The following is a 20651-nucleotide window of genomic DNA, read 5'->3' on the forward strand; positions in this document are numbered from 1 at the left end:
TTGGAAGGGAGAGGGGATGAGAATGGGAAAGACAGTGAAATGAATTGGACATAACTTTCCTATGTTCATGTATGAATATACCACAGTGAAACAACACATCATGTACAACCCCAGGAGTGTGGTCCTAATTAGAATAAGATACACTCCACGTATGTATATGTCAAAATATCCTCCAATGTCATGTACATATAAAAAGAACAAAAAATGATAAATTAAGTAAAAATTAAAAGTAGGTATGTATGTACACAGATTACTAACTAGCTACATCCAGCATTACTTACCTCATCAATGTGGTGTTCCAAGTTCAGATTTTCTTAGGTTGCTCAGTTTCTCCTCTGCCATGTGCAGGCAATTCTGCATCTGCTGATATACCTCCTGCAAAGCACTGATTGCTCTATTAAGTTTGCTGATTTTTCTCATTTAGAGATTCCACCTCCCCAGTCAAGTTCTTGACCTATGGGACAAACACAAACAGAGCTTCATTAGAGTCAAAACTAGAAAGTTGGGCATAGAACTAACAGTCTTCTTCTTTTGATAGTCCAAAAACTCATGAGGTATCCAATGTCATCGAGTTTCATTTAACTAAATTAATGATATACTTTTTAAAACTGAATTCCCCTTTTCCTTCAGCAGCAAAACCTGATCTATTATCTGACACGGTCAGGAAATGAAGTGTTCTGGTCAAATATTATCAATATTGCTTATTGGATGAACAATTTACAGAGTATCAAATTATTGTAAAGCAAGAACACTACCACTAAAGGTAACTGAGCTTTCTTTTGAAGATTCAAGGGGCATGCACTGATCATGTTGTGCCTCAATGTCTGAGAAAAGAAATAGCACATGTGAAAATGGAATTTAGCAATATCTAGCACATGTGCTTTTGATGAAAGATGATCAACAGAAGCAAGAACTGCTTTTTAATCATCAAAATAACAGTTTCACTTTGGAGATCATTATCAAATATTATTATTATCATTGTTTGGAGATTATTATCAAAGATTGATAAAGACTCCTCACTAATGTCAATTCACAAATAGGTGCAAAAGCCAAAGTCCTTAACTGAAATTTAAGCTAAGCCTTCAAGGTCCATCTCCAAATCATTAGCAGAGGTAGGAATACAAACATGTTCCAAATCATTTTTTATTAAACCACATTATGTTTGCTACTTGTCCAAAAGAGATACTTAGAGGTCCTGTGAAACCATTTTGCCCAATCAGATTTTACATGCATTATGAAACAAATGAAAACATTCCATGTGGTAGATTACCTGGGGTTCTGTAAATCTGAACAGCAAGTTTGCCTTGGGATAACATATTTCATCAGAGTCTTCATTTTATTTGGGTTCTGGCACCCACCACTGTAAAGTTGCAGGTCACTGTGTTAATTAACTTAAACACAGCACATTTCTGGTACCAAAGCCTGATCTGGGAGTGAAATCCAGGTATCTAGGCCTTCTTAACATCTTAACCCTGCTCTCTGAAGCACGCTTCTCTGTCTCTGACTTCGCTAATATTGTTTCCAGGTCATCGATTTCTTTCTTCAACTCAGAACATTCATCTTCGAGTTTCCGCCCCCTGGCAGTCAGTGCAGAATTTATCTCCTCTTCTTCCTCCACCCAGACGGCTCCTAGACTCTGGCCTCCAGCTGGATCTAGGATTTAATCAGCGACTCGCACTGCTCTTCAACATTTGCCAGGGTCTCTCGCTCCTGCCATGATGAGGAGAAAATTGTTGCCAACAGCTGGAAGTAATTTATCAGTTAGGCGAAAATGCTGCTTAACACATAGCAAAGAGATAATTGCCTGCCCTCCGCCCAGCACTTTCACCTACCTTTCCTAGGCAGCTGAAATAATATTCCCAGGTCCCTGATGCTGTTGTTGAGAAGTGGAGCAGCTGCTTGTGTTTGGAGGCAATTTCCATCTTTCAGACCCATTCAGTAGATTAAATGACCTCTTCTAAAGCACTTAATAGAATCCTGTGGCCTAAAGGAGCTCGCATGCCTCCAATGATCAGTGATGTGCAGCTTAAATCACAGCTTCTGGAATTGATGATGTAGGCACATACTTTGAAGTTGATACCCACTTAGAATATGGGAGGTTTTTGTGGTTGGTTGTTTTGTTGGTACTGGGAATTGAACCCAGGAGCTTTCAACAACTGAGCCACATCCCCAGCCCTTTTTATTTTTTATTTTGAGTCAGGGTCTCGCTAAGTTGATGAGGCTGGCTTTGAACTTTCCATCCTCCTGTGTCAGCCTCCCCAGCCTCTGTGATTATAGGCATGTACCACCATGCCCAGCTTGAAATATGGTTTTTAAGGATAAATGTTCTTAATATTTATATTATTTGATAAATGCCCTAATGGACTTGTTTAATATGTATGAATATATATGCATATATATGTGTATATATATATATAATTTATATATAATTCAGCTGTTGGGTAGTTTTTATACATAGGCTGAATTTAGAATTCATAAGGTTACTTGTAAACAACTAGATTTCACAATTTGCTTTTATGTTAAATATGTCTCAGAAATGTGGGTTTTGGCATAAAATCTTACATGAAATATGGTCTTTGGGACACTGGCACAGCCCAAAATAAAAAAATAAATAGTTTGGACCATTCTAAAAGCACCAAGTTTTCTGTTTTCACAGCTTAAAGAAAACAAGAAAACTCTAAAAATAACTATTTAAATGTAGTATTATTCAACTTAGTACTGTGCTAAGTGGAATAGAGAGCGTAGTAAAGATAATGTTTCAATTCTACCTTTTAAGAGATTTTGGAACCACGTGTTCCAGGTGATTAAAGAAGGATGTGAAAGGGAGTGGATAATGGCACATAGGCATCAGATTGGAGATGGAGACTTGATTACAAAAACTAGTAGTTAGAAGTCTAAAATGTACATATTGCAGGATCCGAAGGTTGCTCATCATGGAAGCAACATGATTTCTTTAAGACCTGATTGAATATCAGAATCACTCATATAGATTCTTAGACCCACACATGGTCTGCTTAATCAAAATATTTGAGTGGAATCTAGACATTTCTTCTTTTCATTTTTTAATACTTCACAAATGTAATTGCTACAAACTAAAGTTTGAGAACTGTTCTCTTAAGAACTCAGCTCATTAGTGATAATGATTTGGACTAAGAAAGAAGTATATAAAGCAGTATATATAACTTGGAGTACACTGCAATAATCTTGAAGACATCAGTCAAGTTTTTCTCAGAACCTGCTAAAATCCTGCCTGCTGATTTGCTGATTGGTCACTCTTAGTTAATGTCCAGAACTTTCTGGCTGCATGATAGATTATGGTGCTGTTACACAGTAAACACAAATCAGAGTTTCTCTCCTTTTCAAAGAGAAATTGCCAATGGAATTACTTCATTATGAAACAGGGTGTTTTTTTTAAGTGTTCCTATTGTTTATGTTTGATGGCAGCCTGTGTTATTCCAAAAGATCATGCTTCTGTTTTGTGTTTTTTGTTTTTCAAGTCCACACAGCCAGTAAAACAAGTGAGTCTAATTACAACCTGGATGTAAAGACCAAGTGGTGGAACCACTCACAGCCTGCAGCTGAAGAAGCAGGTCATGCTTTTCCTAGATGAGGGAAACTGGCTTTGCTTTCAGTTCCTCTGTCTGAGACTCTGAATTCTCCAAGGCTCTCTGCAGTTGTGCATACTCTTCCTTCAGCCCAGCTACCTCCTACCCCTCTCCCTTAGATTTAACAATAGGCTTGATCTTGAAGAACAGCTTCAAGCAAGACCAGTTCACAACAATCATGAAAGCTCTTGTGTTTCATTGGATCAAAAGAAATCCATCCCTAGATCAAGAGTGAAGAAGAGAATAGTAAGTTAACCAAATTATAGGAATGCATTTACATAATAAAAATCCTTAATAAGTATACCTTTATAAGATTATAACACATTTTCATTTGTGTTTAATGCATCTCTGTATTTGGGTTGTCATTTGATTCTGACAAAAATTCTATGAAGGATTTCTGGGGTTAGCAGCATTGTGTACTAGAGGTCCTGAAAAACTCACACCACAAATATCTTTTAAATGAGGGATCAGACTGAAAGATAATAAGAAATTCAGGGAAAGCCAAAAACCTTAGCAATAGGTAGATCCATACATAGTTTGGTTATAGTCATGGTTGGAGCACCCAGTCTTGGTATTGTGATGGTTTGTATTTTCCTATTAATAAAAATAGAGAGGCAAGGCAGAGACCTTCAAAGATTTACACCCTTAATGAAAAGGAGGACGTAAAGTATCTACCCATAGTAACCCCATTGTCAGTGGAGGAACATCTATATTTGAAAGGAAACTAAATAGAATGCATAAAACTGAAAAACACAATAATTGAAATCATTAGTGAAATAATGAAGCAGTTGAAAAATAATTCTAGGGTTCTAAGAAGAGTAAACCCCACAACTCCAGGGTCAAGGTTAACCACATGGCCCCATGTTCCAGGATAGCCCTTACAGTTCCATGTGCAGGGCACACACCAATGCCAGACCATGTATGCTGCTCCATAATGCAGGCTTGGCCCCAAGCACCCAGGTTCCAGGTTTGCCCCTATGGATCTGGGTATTAGGTCTACCACAATAAAATTAGGCAGCAAAGCAACCTCCACAATTCCAGGTTCCAGGTTCATAACCATGGGCTCAACTACAAAAACTTGTAAACCATGCAAACCCAAGCTCTCAGCCTGTCCCAGTGGATACTATATCCTGGCTCACCCTCAAATACCCAGGTACTGGTGACTGAGCAGTAAAACTGGCACAAGGTTACTACGACCTAGGATTCCAGGAGCAATCACACACATTCAACACAATCAACTGACCTGCTCAGAATGTCTAACTAAGATCACTAGTGAAGGTTTTTCCAGCTGAAGCCAGCCTGTGAAGAACGGAATAGGTATATATTTTTTTCATTTGTGCAGACACCAATACAATGTCACAAGGATCATGAATAATCAGGAAAACATGATACCAACAAAGAAAAAAATTAAGCTCTAGTTCTGAACCCTAAAAAGGTGGAGATCTCTGATCTGACAAAAATCACACACAGGGACCAAGAAATTACAAGGTCTTGAAATGAATGGAAAAAAAAAAAAGTGGACACATGAGGCAACTTGGAAAAATATGACCTAAGATTTCTAGCCAGCATATCTGCTGAAGTTCTTTCCCAGTCAAACCTAGCCTTTGAATACAGGAAGGGATGTTGTTTTTTCAAATGTGTAGGTACAAATGCAAAGCTACAAGAAACATGAAAAGTCAAGAACATACAATAAACAATAAATAAATCTCCAGAAAAGGAATTCAAGGTGGCAGATTAGAGGCACGCAGTACCCTCCTACTTCTCCATAAGATAGAATCAAAACAATTGAAGAGCAACCGCACCTCAAGTGGGTGTCTGTGAAGAATGCTGAAGGTCAACAGCAGACAGAGTTGCAGAAACTCTGAGATCTTAGGTAGTGGAATAGAAGTGAAATAGAGCACTCCAGCACTGAAGACACGGAAGCACAGCAGAGAGCAGGGTAGATGTGAAAGAAAAGAGAGCCAGTGAGCATTACTAGCACAGGAATTGGCACCTTGCAGATGTATAGTCTAACCAGACCGTAAACCTGCTTAGCAAACTGGTTCTCAAGAAGTGCTCTACACTTCCAAGCATATTATCACAGTGCTATAGCAGAAAGAAATCTTGAGGTCTAGTCTGAACTTATTACATCAGGAGTCAAAGGCCCCTGCATTTTCCTGTCTCTGAGTCTCCACAGCAATATCACTACCCTGACTCAGCAGGCAGCTGCCTTGAGAATCAGTTTGGCTACAGAGCCTCTGACACAAACCCACTGAGAATTCTATGTGGTGGAAAACAAGACTATGGTGCATAAAGAAATGGAGGACATTTCCCCGGAAAGAGCTTCTGAGGCTAACTTCAGAAGTCTGGTGGAATGAGCAGTCACCTGTGAGTTCACGTGGGAGCTAAGTCCAGGAACACCAGCATCATGGACTGCAGCACACCATCTGCCACCCTTTTCCTCTGCACCTCAGCACAGAAAGCTGGGATTCTGTAGCTTCTTCCTGCACTCAGAGTACACAGTAAAAAAGGTGCTGAAGGTCTCGACACTGCAGTGTCTAACATCAGCACTGTCCTTTGGGAGCACAGCACAAAGAGCACTGAAAGGAACGTGTACCAGATGAGGTCCACATTCAGTGCTGGCTTAGTGACATTGACATCTGCCCTGCTCTCATAGTACATGGTCCAAATAACTTCAGAGTAAATCTTTGCCTTGGAAGCTCTGACTTCTACCCTATCTCATCCCTGGCATGAAAGGCAGTTGAGAGGTATTCCCACTAATGCCAGTTATAAACCAAGTGATCACCTGGTGAACACTGCAAAAGAAAGAAGAAATGGGTGAATAACTCCCAGGCTTTGCTGTCTCCAAGGACAGACAGGCTAATAAAACAAAGAAACTCTGACAGACAAAGGATGTGAAAATTCACTATTGCCTTTGCATTCGAGCACCTGCATAGAAATAAAATTATACTTGTTATTACTGGTTTTTTCATTATGGCTACTTTGGTTTGTATACTTTCTTTTCTTTTCCATTTAATATTTAATTTTTTTCATTTCTAATTTTTCACTTTTTCCTTTTCTTGTGTTTTTTTACTTTTTTTAATCTTTCTTCTGCTCTCCCCCTTTTCTTTGTGTTTCAAGTTTTTAATATTTCTTCTTTTTTCACTTTTATTTTTCTTTTCATTTTAAATTAATTTTTATTAGTTTTATTTTTATTCATTTTAAGACTTTCACTTTATTCTATATATGTCATGGCTGGTAAGGTGCAACCAAGCTCAGAATAACTGCACCTTACTAGCCATGACCTAGCCCTATTTGCATCTTGGCAGATATTTCAACTTACAGAGTAAGGAAAATTAAAGCCCATAGCCATTGACTTTGTCCCTAGCAGGCACATTTCAGGGGAGGTTGAAGTTCCACTTCTGGACATTTACTCCCACAGCAACAGTAGAGAGAAATAATAATGGTTATGGATGCCACATATATAAGGAACATTGGTATAGGTCACTCCCAAACTCCATCAGACCTCACACTGCTGACAAGACCAAAAGAGTAACCACAGAGTGTGCACCCCATATATTCTGCTGTCAGATATTCAACCATACCTGCCTGAATGACTAGAGGGACTCTCACATCTTGTAAGACCCAGAGAGAAAGCAGGTCCCTCAGAATCTGACATAGTATCCACTGTATCAAAATCTACTAATCGCCACAAAAGAAGTCACAGGAAAACCATATTGTGAAGTCTAACTGGAATTAAACTAAACACTGTGTAACAAATCAGTATCCCAGGGCACATCATTATGAGAAGGGTGCTTACTAAAAAGTCCATCACATAAAAGTGGAAGAAATATTCATCCCAGTCTCAAGATAAAAACACAAGAACTATGAAAAAAAATAAAATGTGAAACATTTTAAAGCTTATAATATCTGGTAACTGATTACAAAGATAACAAAGTGGATGAAATGCTTGACAAAGAATTTTAAACAATGATTTTTTAAAAGTTCAATGAATTCTAAGAGAATACAAATAAATGATTGTGTTAATAAGGAAGATAATGTGGGATATGAATGAGCAATTTAATAAAGAGAAATTTTGAAAAAAATTTTGGAAATGAAAAACTCAATAAATTAGATTTAAAACAGTTAAAATCCTTACCAATAGACTAGATCAAGTAGAAGAAAAAATATAAGGGCTTAATGACAATGTAGAGGAATTATGAAATTTAGACAGTAATAAAGAAAAATGAGTACAGTTGGGGGCAGTGATACATGTCTGTAATCCAAGTAATTCAGGAGACTCACAAGTTTGAAGCCAGCCTCAGCAACTTAATAAGGTCCTAATCAACTTAGCTAGACCCTATCTTAAATTTTAAAAGTAAGAAAAGTGTTCAGGATGTATCTCAGTCATAAAGTACCCCTAGATTCAATCCTGAATACTAAAAAATAAAACAAAATAAAAAGAAAAACCGAACAGAACATACGTGATCTGGGGACACCACTAAAAGATGAAACAGAAGTATAGATAAAGTTGAAAACATGAAATAACTATTCAGTAAAATAACAGCAGAAAATTTCCCAAATTTGGGGAAAGATATGGATATCCAGGTAGAGGTATTTAGAAGCCCAAATAGACATCACTGGAGGAAAAAAAATTATAACTAAACTGCCAAAATACAAAGCAAAAAAAGAATATTTAAAGCTGCAAGGGTGAAAATAAAAGTCACATTTAAGTGAAAACACATCAAAATAATAGCAGATTTCTCAGAATAAATTCTAGAGGTAGAAAAGCATGTAATGATGTAATTCAAGTTCTGAAAAACGTAATACCCACCTAGATTACTATACTTAGAAAAGTTATCCTTCTGAATTGAAGAATGAAAGGTCTTCCACAAGGACTAAAACTAAGAGAATTTGTGACCACTAAACCATCAATACAAAAGATACTTAAGGCAACACAACACCCAAAAGAGAAAGAGAGATTAAACACAATCACTAGAACACAGGAAGAAATACATATCATTAGAGGAATAGATCAACAAGTTAGAATTAGGGAAATATCAAACATTATTAATATAGAAACCATTAAACTTCTAAGATGTAATAGAGAAAGAAATAAAAACAACCAAAAGAAAAAACAAAATGTTAGGAAAAAGTACATACTTTAATTCTCTAATTAAAAGATGTAAATTGACTGATTGGACTATAAAAAAGATCCAACAATATGCTGCCTCCATGAAACTCATGAGCAAAGTCTCACAATCTGAGAAGGAAAAGATGTAAAACAGCATTCCAAGCAAATGGACTCTAAATGCAAGCAGAGGAAGCTAGACTCATATCTGATGAAATAGACTTTAAGTCATATCAATTAGAAAAGAAAAAGTTATTACACGTTCCTAAAGGAAACACTTTATCAGAAAGACAACAATTACAAATACATATTCACCGAATGTTGGAATATTCAATTTTATAAAACAAAACATATAAAGGAAGAGATGGACACCAACACAATAATGCTGGGTTATTTCAATATCCCACTCTCACCAATAAATAGATCATCCAGATTCCCCACCACCAAAAAAAAAAAAAATCAACAAACACCAGAGTTAAATTACACTATAGATCAAATAAACTTAGTAGACATCTACAGAATATTCTATCCAACAGCTGCAGAATATATATTCTTTTCATCAGCACAAGGAACTTTTCCCAAAATAGATCATAAAGCTCAACAATTTTTTAAATGATGTAATTTCTTATGCTTTATCAGATCATAGTGGAATGAAATTAGAAATCAACAGCAAAAGAAACTACAAAAATTATACAACAAATGGAGATTGAACAACACACTTTTGAAAAAACAGTGGGCTATTGAAGTAATAAGAGGAGACATTTTTAAAATTCCTGAATCAAACTAAAATGGAAACACACAATACCAAAATCTGTGGAATACAGCAAACAGTACTAAGAAGAGAGTTTACAGCAGTAAGTGCCTACATCGAGAAATAGAGATCTTAAATAAATGACATAATGAGCCACTACAAAGTCTTAGAAAACAAAAACAAACAACCCAAAATCAGTAGGAAGAAAGAAAAAATATGGATCCTGGCAAAAATAAATAGACTAAAAGAATAATACAAAGAATCAATGAAATAAAGAGTTGGTTCTCTGAAAAAAGAAACACAATTGACAAGACCTTCACTAAACTAACCAAAACTAAGAAAGAGAAGACCAATTTCATACACTTAGGAATGAAAAGGGGAATATTAACAACAGATATTACTGAAATTCATAGACTTATAAAGAATATTTTGAAAAATTATATGTCAATAAACATAAAAATTTAGGAGAAATGGGCACATTTATGGACACACATGACTTGCTAAAATTGAAACATTAGTATATAAAAAGTCTAAAAATATATTAATTACAAGCAATGAGATTGAAGAATTTTATAAAAAAAAGTCTTGCAACAAATAAAAGCCTGGGATTAGATAAATTCACTGTTGAATTTTGCCAGACTTTTAAAGAAGAACTAATGCTAATTCTGCTCAAACAATTCTGTAAAATAGAAATAGAAGGAAACCTTTCAAACTCATTCTATGAAACCAGTATTACCCTGATACCAAAATTTCAAAATGATACAAAAACAAAGCTATAGACCAACATCCTTGATGACTATGGATGGGTCAATAAAATACTTGCAAATCAAATTCAACAGTACACTAAAAACATCATACACCATCAATAAAATACTTGAAAGTCAAATTCAACAGTACACTAAAAACATCATACACCATCAATAAAATACTTGCAAGTCAAATTCAACAGTACACTAAAAACATCATACACCATCAATAAAATACTTGCAAGTCAAATTCAACAGTACACTAAAAACATCATACACCATAATCAAGTTGGATTCATTTCAGAATACCAGCATGGTTCAAAATATACAAATTAATAAATATAATACAACACATAAATAGAATTAAGGATAAAAATCACATGAACATTTCAAGAGATGTAGAAAAGGTCTTTGATGAAATTCACCATCCCTTTATGATAAAAGTCCTAAATAAATTAGGTAAAAATTATCATACTTCAACATAATAAAGACTATACATGAACAAAACGATAACATGATACTGAATGAGGAAACTGAAAGCATTTTCTCTAAAATCAGGAGTAAGACAAGGCTGTTCATTCTTACCCCTCTTAATCAATATAGTACTTGAAATTTTATTTGGAGCAATTAGACAAGAGAAAGAAATGAAAGTGATACAAATAGGAAAAAAGGAAGTCAATTTATCCTTGCTTGCAGATTATATGAATCTGGACTTAGAAATCTAAAGACTACAAAAAACAAAAAAATTCTTAGAACTAATAAAATCAGTAAAACAGCAGGATACAAAGTCAATATACAAAACTCAGTATATTTTCTATACACAAATAATGAACTTCTGAGAAAGAAATCAATGCTATTCATCATAGCCTTAAAAAACTAGGAATAAACCTAACCAAGGAGGTAAAAGACTTCTACAATGAAAATTAAAAACCTAAAAAAAGAAACTGAAGAAGACACTAGAAGATGGAAAGAACTCCCATGTTCATGACTGAGAGATTTAATATTTTTTAAATGGCTATACTACTGAAAGCAATCTACAAATTCTATGCAATTCCCATCAAAATACCAATGATATTCTTCACAGAACAAGGAAAAACAATCCTGGAATTTATCTGGAAGCAGAAAAGACCCTGAATTGCCGAAGAAAACGTGAGCAAAAAGAACAATGCTGGAGGCATCATGATACATGATTTTAAAACACACTACAGAAGTATAGTAACAAAAACATAATGGTACAGGAATAAAAACAGACATACCATGAATAATTGAGATTGGCTTCTAGGATGCAAGGATGATTCAACATAAACAAATTGGTAACGTGATATACCATTTCTTATTCCATTTTATGTTGCTACAACTGAATGCCACAAATTGGGAATCAAAAACCACAGACTTATTTAGCTTATGACTCTGGAGGCTGAGAAGTCCAAAAGCATGACACTAACATTTGATACTATAAGAGCTTTCTTGTTGGTATCACAACATGGTGGAGGGCATGACATAGCAATACAGAATAAGCAGGCAACTCAGGTTTCTCTTCCTCTTCTTATGAAACCACTAATGCCATCATGACATCCCCACTCTCATGTCTTAATCTAATTAGATAGCAAGTCTCTACCTCCATAAAGAATTAACCTGTGACTCTGGGAATTAAGTTTCTAACACTTGAATTCTGGGACACATAACCATACCACAGGACATTACATTATGACCAGAATGAAAGATAAAAATTACATAGTCATCAAAATAAATGCAACAAAAGAATTTGAAAACATTCAATATTCTTTCATGATAAAAAATACTATCAGAAAATTAAGCATAAAAAAAGCTCCTTGCCATATGAAGGCTATTGTATAACAAGCACACAGAATAATACAAAGTGATAAAAAAAAAAAAAACTAAAACTTTCACTCTAAGATCAGGAAGAAGACAAAGATGCCTGCTCTATTTCTATTTAATATAGTAGGGAAAGTTCTTGCTAGAATATTAAGCAGAAAAAAGAAAACATAGGTATCTAAATAAGAAAAGGGATCTCTGTTGCACATGATATGATCTTATGAGCATAAAATGCTAAAGATTTCACCAAAAAACTGTTATAGCATGAAGTGCACTGAAGTGCAGGATATAAAATCAACATGCAAAAATTAGTAGCAATTTCGAACATTAATAATGAACTATCAAATCAAGAAAACAATCCCATTCACAATAGAATCAAAAAGTAAAATAAAATACTTAGTAATAAATATGACCAATGAGGTAAGATGTCTGTATAATGAATATTAAACCATAAGTGGAAGAAATTAAATATGATACTAATATAAAAATACTCCATGTTTATTAATTGGAAGAATTAATATTGTTAAAATGTTCATGCTACCCAAAGTGATCTAGAGATTTGATATAAACCCTATCAAAATCCCAAAAGCATTTATCACAGAAATAGAAAAAAGGACTCTGAAATTCTTATGGAATAACAAAAGGACCTAAATAACAAAAGCAATTTTGAGCAAAACAAATATATCTGGAGGAATCATATTACCTGATTTCAAAATATAATACAAAACTATAGTAAACAATACAGCATGATAGTGGTGTAAAAACATATTAACCAAAGGAATTCAATAGGGAGCTCAGAAGTAATTCTTTGCTCTTATGGCCAACTGATCTTTGGCAAAGGTTATAAGAATATACAATGTATAAAGGACAGTTCTCAAAGGATAGTTGTTGATAAAGTGGTTATGCCCACACAGAAGAATAAATGTGCCCTTATATCACACCATATGCAAATATCAACTTAAAATAAATAGAAGACTTCAAAGGAAGACCTAAAACAAGAAGAAAACACAGGGGAAAAGCTTCTTGACTTTGGTCTGGGCAACAAATTTTTTATATGACCACAGAAGCACAGACAACACAAGCAAAAATGAACAAATGGGATCACTTTAATTTAAAAAGCTTCTGTACAGCGTAGATAACCATCAGCAGAATGAAGAGACAATCTGTGGAATGGGAGCAAATATTTGCAAACCAGCCATCTGATAGTGATCTAGTTCACAAAATATCAAGGAACTAAAAATCTCAATAGCACAGAAATGAATAAGTCCATTTAAAAGTAATCAAAGGACCTGAAAGCATTTCTTAAAAGACATACAAATAGCCAACAGGCATATGAAAAATTGCTCAACATCACTAGTCATCTGGTAATGCAAATCAAAACCACAGAGAAATATCAATTCACACCTATAAATGTAAACAAGTATCTGAAATAAAGGGAACACCTGTACACTTGGGAATGCAAACTGGTACAACCATTAAGGAAAACTGTATGGTGATTCCTCAAATAATTACACATAGAATTATGACATGTGCCAGCAATCCCACTTCTGGATATATATTCAAGGAAAATGAAATAAGTATCTGAAAGAGATATATGCTCTACCATGTTCACTGCAACACTACTCATAATAACCAAGATATGGAATCAACCTGTGTCTATCAATGGGTGAATAAATAAAATGTAATACACACAAAAAATGAAATATTATCCAGTCTTTAAAAAGAAGAAAGTACTGGCATTTGTATCAACATAGATGAAACTTGAAGACACCATACAAAGTGAAATAATTCAGGCACCAAAAGACAGATACTGCATTATCTCACTTAGGTGTGGTATATAAAAATGTCAAACTCATATAAATAGGATGGTGGTTATTGAAGGCCAGTGAGTGGGAAAAATGGGGAGATATTGATCAAAGAGCAATAACTTTCTGCAAGGTAGGATGAATAAGTTCTTGAGCACTAATATAAATGGTGGTTACAATAGTTAACAAATGCTATGTTGTATACTGGACTTATGCTAACACAGTAGATCTTAAATTTTCTTACCACACACAAATAGACTAAACATGTACCATGAATGATCAAGAATAAGGAAAAAAGGTACAAGTATTGTAAGAGTCCAGGAACAATTGAGGATTACTCCCTGGGAATATAATTATAGATGCAGTAGAGACTTAAAAATCATAATCAATTGGAAAATTTGGAAAAAATTATAATTTTTTTTTAAAAAAGAAAATTTACCTAAATTAATTCAAGAAATAATAAAGTCTCAATAGGTCTAGAAACTTAAAGTAAACTGAATCAAAATTGTGAAATGTATCACACAAAAAAATACCATATTCCTATGGTTTATTGGCAAATTATATCAAATATTCAAGGACCAGGTTATTGCAATAAAATGTTTCATGTTTTTAAAAGAGAAAACATTCTCCAACACTTTTGTGAAGGTTAGAATAATGATCAAAATGAGATAATACAGCAGAAAAAAATTAAAATACAGACAAATCATTTATGAATATTGATTCAAAAATTTTATAACATTACAACAAAACTCATCAATGTGAACCAAAAAGGGTTGAATATTTTTTAAAAGTTATTAAAATTTAACACATTTCAATTAATTCAGAAAAACCATCTGATTATTTCAATAGATGCAAGTAAAGAACTTAATCATTTTCATCATGAAAATGCTTTAAAAAAGAAAACAGAATGTTCCCCCTACAACAAACATTTTTTAAAAAACTCTTCAGAAGAATATCATTCTTTAAAGTTTTCCCCAGTGTCAGAAATATCACATGTGGCAAAAGTTTTTAAAGTATAAAATACCACAAGTTGATGAGAATATGGGTCACTGGGACTCTTACACCTACTGGTGGAGAGTAAATTGAAAAACATCTTGACAATATCTTACAAAGTTGAAATTGCATGTATTCATGTATGTACATATGGAAGTTATGTCTAAGTCATTCCACTCTCTTTCCTTTTCCTATCCCCCCTCCCTTCCCTTCATTCCACTTTGTCTAATCCACTGAACTTCTATTCTTCCCCTCCCCACCCCGTGCTTACAGTGGGTTAACTTCCATATATTAGAGAAAACATTCAACTTTTGGATTTAGGGGATTGACTTATTTCACTTAGCATGATAATCTCCAGTTCAAACCCTTTATTGTCAAATGTCATAAAAAGTCATTCATCTTTAAGACTGAGTAATACTCCGTTGTGTATATGTACCATATTTTCTTTATCCATTCATCTGTTGAAGTGCACCCAGATTGACTCTATATCTTAGCTATTATGAATTGTGTAGAATCTCACCATTGTGTATACCCACAAGAAATTAATTTTAAAAAATAAAAATAATTATGGGTAAATGGCAGAAAGATCAATAGAGGGAAGGGTGCAGGAGGTAGAGAAAGAGAAAGATAAGGAGATGTACTTGGGTCCTAATTAGAATAAGATATATTTCATGCTTGTATATTTATATCAAAATGGATTCTACTGTCATGCATAACTAAAATGAATCAATAAAATAAAATACAGAAGAAATTGCATGTAACTTATAATCTACTAATTCATGTCCTACAGAATTGCTACTCTAAGTGTGTGTCGTGGATGAACTGCTGTTCATAAACCGTTATCACAGAATTGAACATTTTATTATGCCATCCTCAAGAAACTCTTTCATATATACATGGGGAGACAATATAAAAATGTCACTGGAGAACTATTTGGGACAGTAAAAAATTGGAAATAACATAAATTTGTTTCAGCTGGAAAACGGATAAACTGTGATATACTCAAATAATGGAATACTATGTATCTGTTAAAAATCAATAGTCTAGACCTAAATTTATCATCACTGATATAATTTAAAGAACAATACTGAGTATAAGAGATAAACTTCAGTATAATACATAAAGATTATTCACATGAAGACAAAAACTTGCAAAATCATGTCACCATTAAAGATGTCTGTATATCTAATTTAATATAAGAAAACACATCTTTCTATTATTTACACATGAAATGTGGAATGATTACCATAAATTCAGGCTCTGGAGATGGAGGGAGAGGACTGGAATAAAGGGAGAAATACACAGGGGCTACAACCGTGTCAGTTAATTTTTTTAATTTGTCAGCAATTACAGGAAAAAAAAATGGTAAGAATTGATATTCCTTGATTCAGGCTCCATGAGCATGTATTATCATACTTTCTGTATTTTTAGTGGGTTTGAAATATTCCATAATAGTTTTTGAAGTCACAATTTAAAATGAATGAATCATAATATCTTCATTTTAGAGATAAAGAAAGTAAAACATGGGGAAATTGAGAGCTTTATTCAAGTTTATATAACTGGGTTTAAGTCATATTCCCTGATCCCTGAACTCCCATACCACACTGACCACTAGGTGAGAGTCACAGAAGACCTTTAGATGTTGCCTTCTTTGGGCAAACAGATGAAATTAACAAATTGTAATTGCTTATACCAAGACCTGTGAACTTCTCTCTAGAAAATAAACTATGCTAGGAAAAAGATAACATAACCACTGCAGAATCTGTGCTCATGATCCCTTTGTTTAGAGATTTTGCTAGCTTTCCATGATTCTACAAAATAATAGACAAAACCAATACCAAAATGTCCAAATGTAAGGATAAATGTCCCTAACTGAACCTGCCTGAAACAAAGTAAGTTATGATTACATGTCACAAAGAGCCACAGTTTCTGACCAAGAGAAGGCAATGAAGTGGTCATAACACCTACCCACTTTGAAGCTGGCTTCTCTAGAGAGTTGGCTGTGGAATGGATGTGCAGGCCTTTGCATGTCTGCTTCTGTTATAAATTATAAGTCACAACACCTTTGGAAGTCCACACTTCTAAACAATCCCTCCCCAATGGAAAGCTAGAAGCAATGGAAATATCTGAATTACAATTATACTTGTTTGGATAGGCAATGAAGTCCTTCACTCTTTTTCTGATGTAATGATTAAAAGAAATTTAAGACTCAGCCTAAGCAGTGTAGCCTATTGTAAGGCAATGAGATAATGTCACATTGTTTACAACAATCACTGTAGTGTTGGGGATGTAGGGAAGAGATATAATACCTTTCTTCCTGAATCTTCTGGAATTTGGTTCATATCAGTTTGCCTGTAGCTCTGGCTTGGAATGATGTAAAGACTTTAGTCTCTCATCTCTTATTTCTTCCAATTGGCCCAGAAAACCAGCTTTAAAAAATACCTAAAATTAGTCAGATATTATTTTCACTCATAGATATTCAATAAATGTCTGTTGAATGACCCTATGAACTACTGAAGCATTCTTTGGGACAACTTTATCAGTCCTATTTCTTGTTTTTAATGTGTAAAATCAACATGCTAGAAAGTTTGCAAAGGATATTTTATTTGCTCCGACGGTTATATTGGTTGATTAGTAACAAACATTATTCTTCCCCTTATTTATTAATAATGTTTACAGAACCTGGTTTAAGTTTTCAGCTAGGCCCAGGTATGCAGTGCTCCAGAGTGCCTGGAAGGAAGACTCACAAACATTTTTCTATAAAGGCTAGAGAGTAAATATTTCTATGCATTGTGGACCATATACAATCTCTGTAAAATATTCTTATTTACTATTTTTAAACAATCCTTTAGAAATGTAAAATCACTTTCAAATAGTGGGTTACATTAAAAAGCAGACCATGACCCCTGCTCTAAAATGAGGAACTTTTAGACCTCAAAGATGCAATATAAATATTTTTCAAGAATAATTAATAACAACTAAGGTAAGGTTCTCACTTAGAATGCCTTCTTAAAAGCACTGTATAAAATTCTGAGAGTGGATGTCTTCTTAAAATATACACAACCCTGAAAGTGAATGTCTCTCAACTTCACTTGCACAACCCTGAGAGTCAATGTCCCCTTAAAATGTGTGTCTTAGGAGCCTCACTTGCCTCATGTGAGTTCTGACCTAAATGAGTGGTATATAGCAAAAATAACTAGACACAAAAGGAAGCAAGGCCCTGTTGGTAAAACTCAATGTAAGAAACAAGCAGCAAATAATTGTGTCCAGTACTTGAATGTTACATTTTCTAAATACATCCTACAGTGTTCTTTTTCTGTGAGTTCTTCAACCCTGGATCCTACTACTCTCCTTCAAATAATTTATTCCTCATATGGGTGTCATTAGGAGCAATGTGATATTTACTACCAGATAAGACTGAATCTATTAGTCAAAGGTTTCCCAAAATATGTAGGTCTCTTAGATCAAGTAGATTTTAGATCATCATATTTAAGGAAGTTGGTTTGGGTCAATTTTAATTTTGAATACTGGGGTTGACATTAAAGTTGTTAAATGTATCGCATAAAGGAATATAGTAGATGAATCAGTTTCATAAAAACAGTTAACTCTAGAAAGCTCATTCACCTTTTTCTTGCTGTGATTTGCACACATATTTTCTACCACTGTAAGGTTGATTCACTATCATATTTGGCACAAAATGCTTAAATAGCAAATTATGAAAAAAAGGAGTCAAGAATGAGGTTTAAGAAGCATTGAATTTTCCTTGTTAAACAGCACTGAAGCTTTGTATTATATCTGATCATCAGAGCTGAAGAATGCCTTATATCATAATTGAATGTCCACAGATATTTTAAGACACACATTTTATGCCCTTCGATACTCTTCTCCAAATGCAGTCTTTGCAATTTTCTGGTTACATTAGTGACTCCAAATTGGTACTGGGTGTGGTCTACAAGGAGCCAAAAAGTTCTTTGAATGCTTTTATGCTTCTCACAAATTTGCTCATTGGAAAGGTGCCTGGGTTCAGAATGCAGTATCTAATTGGATACAGGATCAGAGGAGTGTATGATTCATCTGGTCAAGTGAGATAAAATGAGATACAGACATCCATCTCTACTGCAAATATGTTCAATTTTCATAAACTCTTGGTAACAAAAATGAAGGTTCAAACAATCATCCCTGCCCTTGGAAAAATAATTTGCATTTTTCATAGTGCTTTAGAGTTCAACATAATTTGATTGTATGCTGATTAAGAAGGAAGGGACTGAAAGGAAATAGAGAGGGAAGCCAGTGTAAGTGTCTCTATCATATGTATCAGGAAACTGAAAAGCAGAGACATTAAATGTCTTTTCCAAAATTTATTTACCCTGTGATGAGTTAATAGAAAAAAAGAAAAATGCCTTTTAGTTTCTAGATAGGTATTTTATCATACTTTTCTCAAATTGGCTTGATGAACTATAATTTACACTTTCAGAATTCAGCAAATAGAAATGAAATATGCCTCTCCTGCAATGGCCTGCTTAGATAGCGGCTACCATTAAGTATATATATAATGTTTCAGAGATTCAATTCAGGCTCTGTATCTTTCTCCTACTTACATTGCTTCTCAGTGTGGGTCTATTATTCATTAATAACATTTTGAGGATATTATAACTATATGGATATCAGATTTTTTCCATAGTTTTATTGAGGTAAAACTGAAATACAATAAAATGCACATATTTGAAAAATGCAGTTTGATCAGTTTTGACATGTAACAAATACAACCAATATAAAAAGCATTTCCATTGCTTTTTTTAAATTTGAAATCATGCAGACTGTGTTTCCTGCATGATTTATTACATTAGAAATCAATCACCTTAAGATACATAGAATCCCACCCCCACATGTCAACTATCTCAAAATTAAGTGGCACACTTATAAATATCTCAGAGGTCAAAGAAGAAAGTACAAGAAAAAAAAAAGTGCTTTGAACTAAGTGATAATAAAAGCTTAAAATACTGGCATCACTGGGATAAAAAAGTACTCAGATGAACATTTATAACTTAAAGTACTTGTATCAGAAAGAAGCTAGAATAACAATCAAATTATTTTCAAATTATATATAGAAAAAAATAAGAGTAGAAGCAGAAATATATGAAATAGAGAAGAAATAATACAGCTGAAATTTGATAAAAATCAAACAAGTCTAATCAAGAGAAAAGCAAGAGCACAAAATTTAGTATCAATGGAAAAGGAGCTATCAACATAACCCTACAGATGCTAAAAATAATCAATGTATTATTACAATTATGTGCCACCATATATGATAGTTTACATAACAAGGTCTAAATTAAAGAAGGATCTGTGTGCTTCTGAGAAGAAAGTGTATTCAATCATTGATGGATGAAATATTCTATATATGTCTGCATTATCAAGTATATTTTTTACTTCTATAGCTTCTTTAATTTTGTTTGGAGGATCTATCCTGTGGTGTCAGAGGCATGCTAAAGTTACCCAGTATTATTGTGTTCTGGACTATTTGATTCTTGAAATTGAGAAGGATTTGTTTGATGTACATAGATGCTCCATTATTTGGGCATAAATATTTACGATTGTTATAACTTGTGATGTTGTTGATGTATAATTCCCTTAACATGAAATGGTCTTCTTTTCCCTTCTGATTAACTTTGGCTTAAAGTCCACTTTATTTGAAGTGAGAACAGAACCCCTGCTTGTTTACACAATCCATGTGAGTGGATGTCTCTGCCTATGAGGTGAGTCTCTTGGAGACAGCATATTGTTGGGTCTTCTTGTTTATTTTTT

General features: G+C 34.0%; 1 pseudogene across 1 annotated transcript in view; it reads right to left on the bottom strand.

Annotated features, from left to right (window-relative positions):
• Positions 1 to 285: 285 nt before the first annotated feature.
• The window catches only part of LOC306637632 (myosin-15-like), a 51228-nt pseudogene continuing 30862 nt past the window's right edge, over positions 286 to 20651 (bottom strand). Inside the window, exons 3-7 of the transcript in view lie at positions 18764 to 18883; positions 17156 to 17288; positions 3570 to 3825; positions 1472 to 1710; positions 286 to 454 (exon numbers count right to left, since the gene is read on the bottom strand). The product of the transcript in view is annotated as a myosin-15-like (transcript). The remainder of the gene's footprint in view (positions 455 to 1471; positions 1711 to 3569; positions 3826 to 17155; positions 17289 to 18763; positions 18884 to 20651) is intronic.

The sequence above is a fragment of the Sciurus vulgaris genome (genome assembly GCF_902686455.1).
Source record: "Sciurus vulgaris genome assembly, chromosome: 10".
Classification (NCBI taxonomy): Eukaryota; Metazoa; Chordata; class Mammalia; order Rodentia; family Sciuridae; genus Sciurus; species Sciurus vulgaris.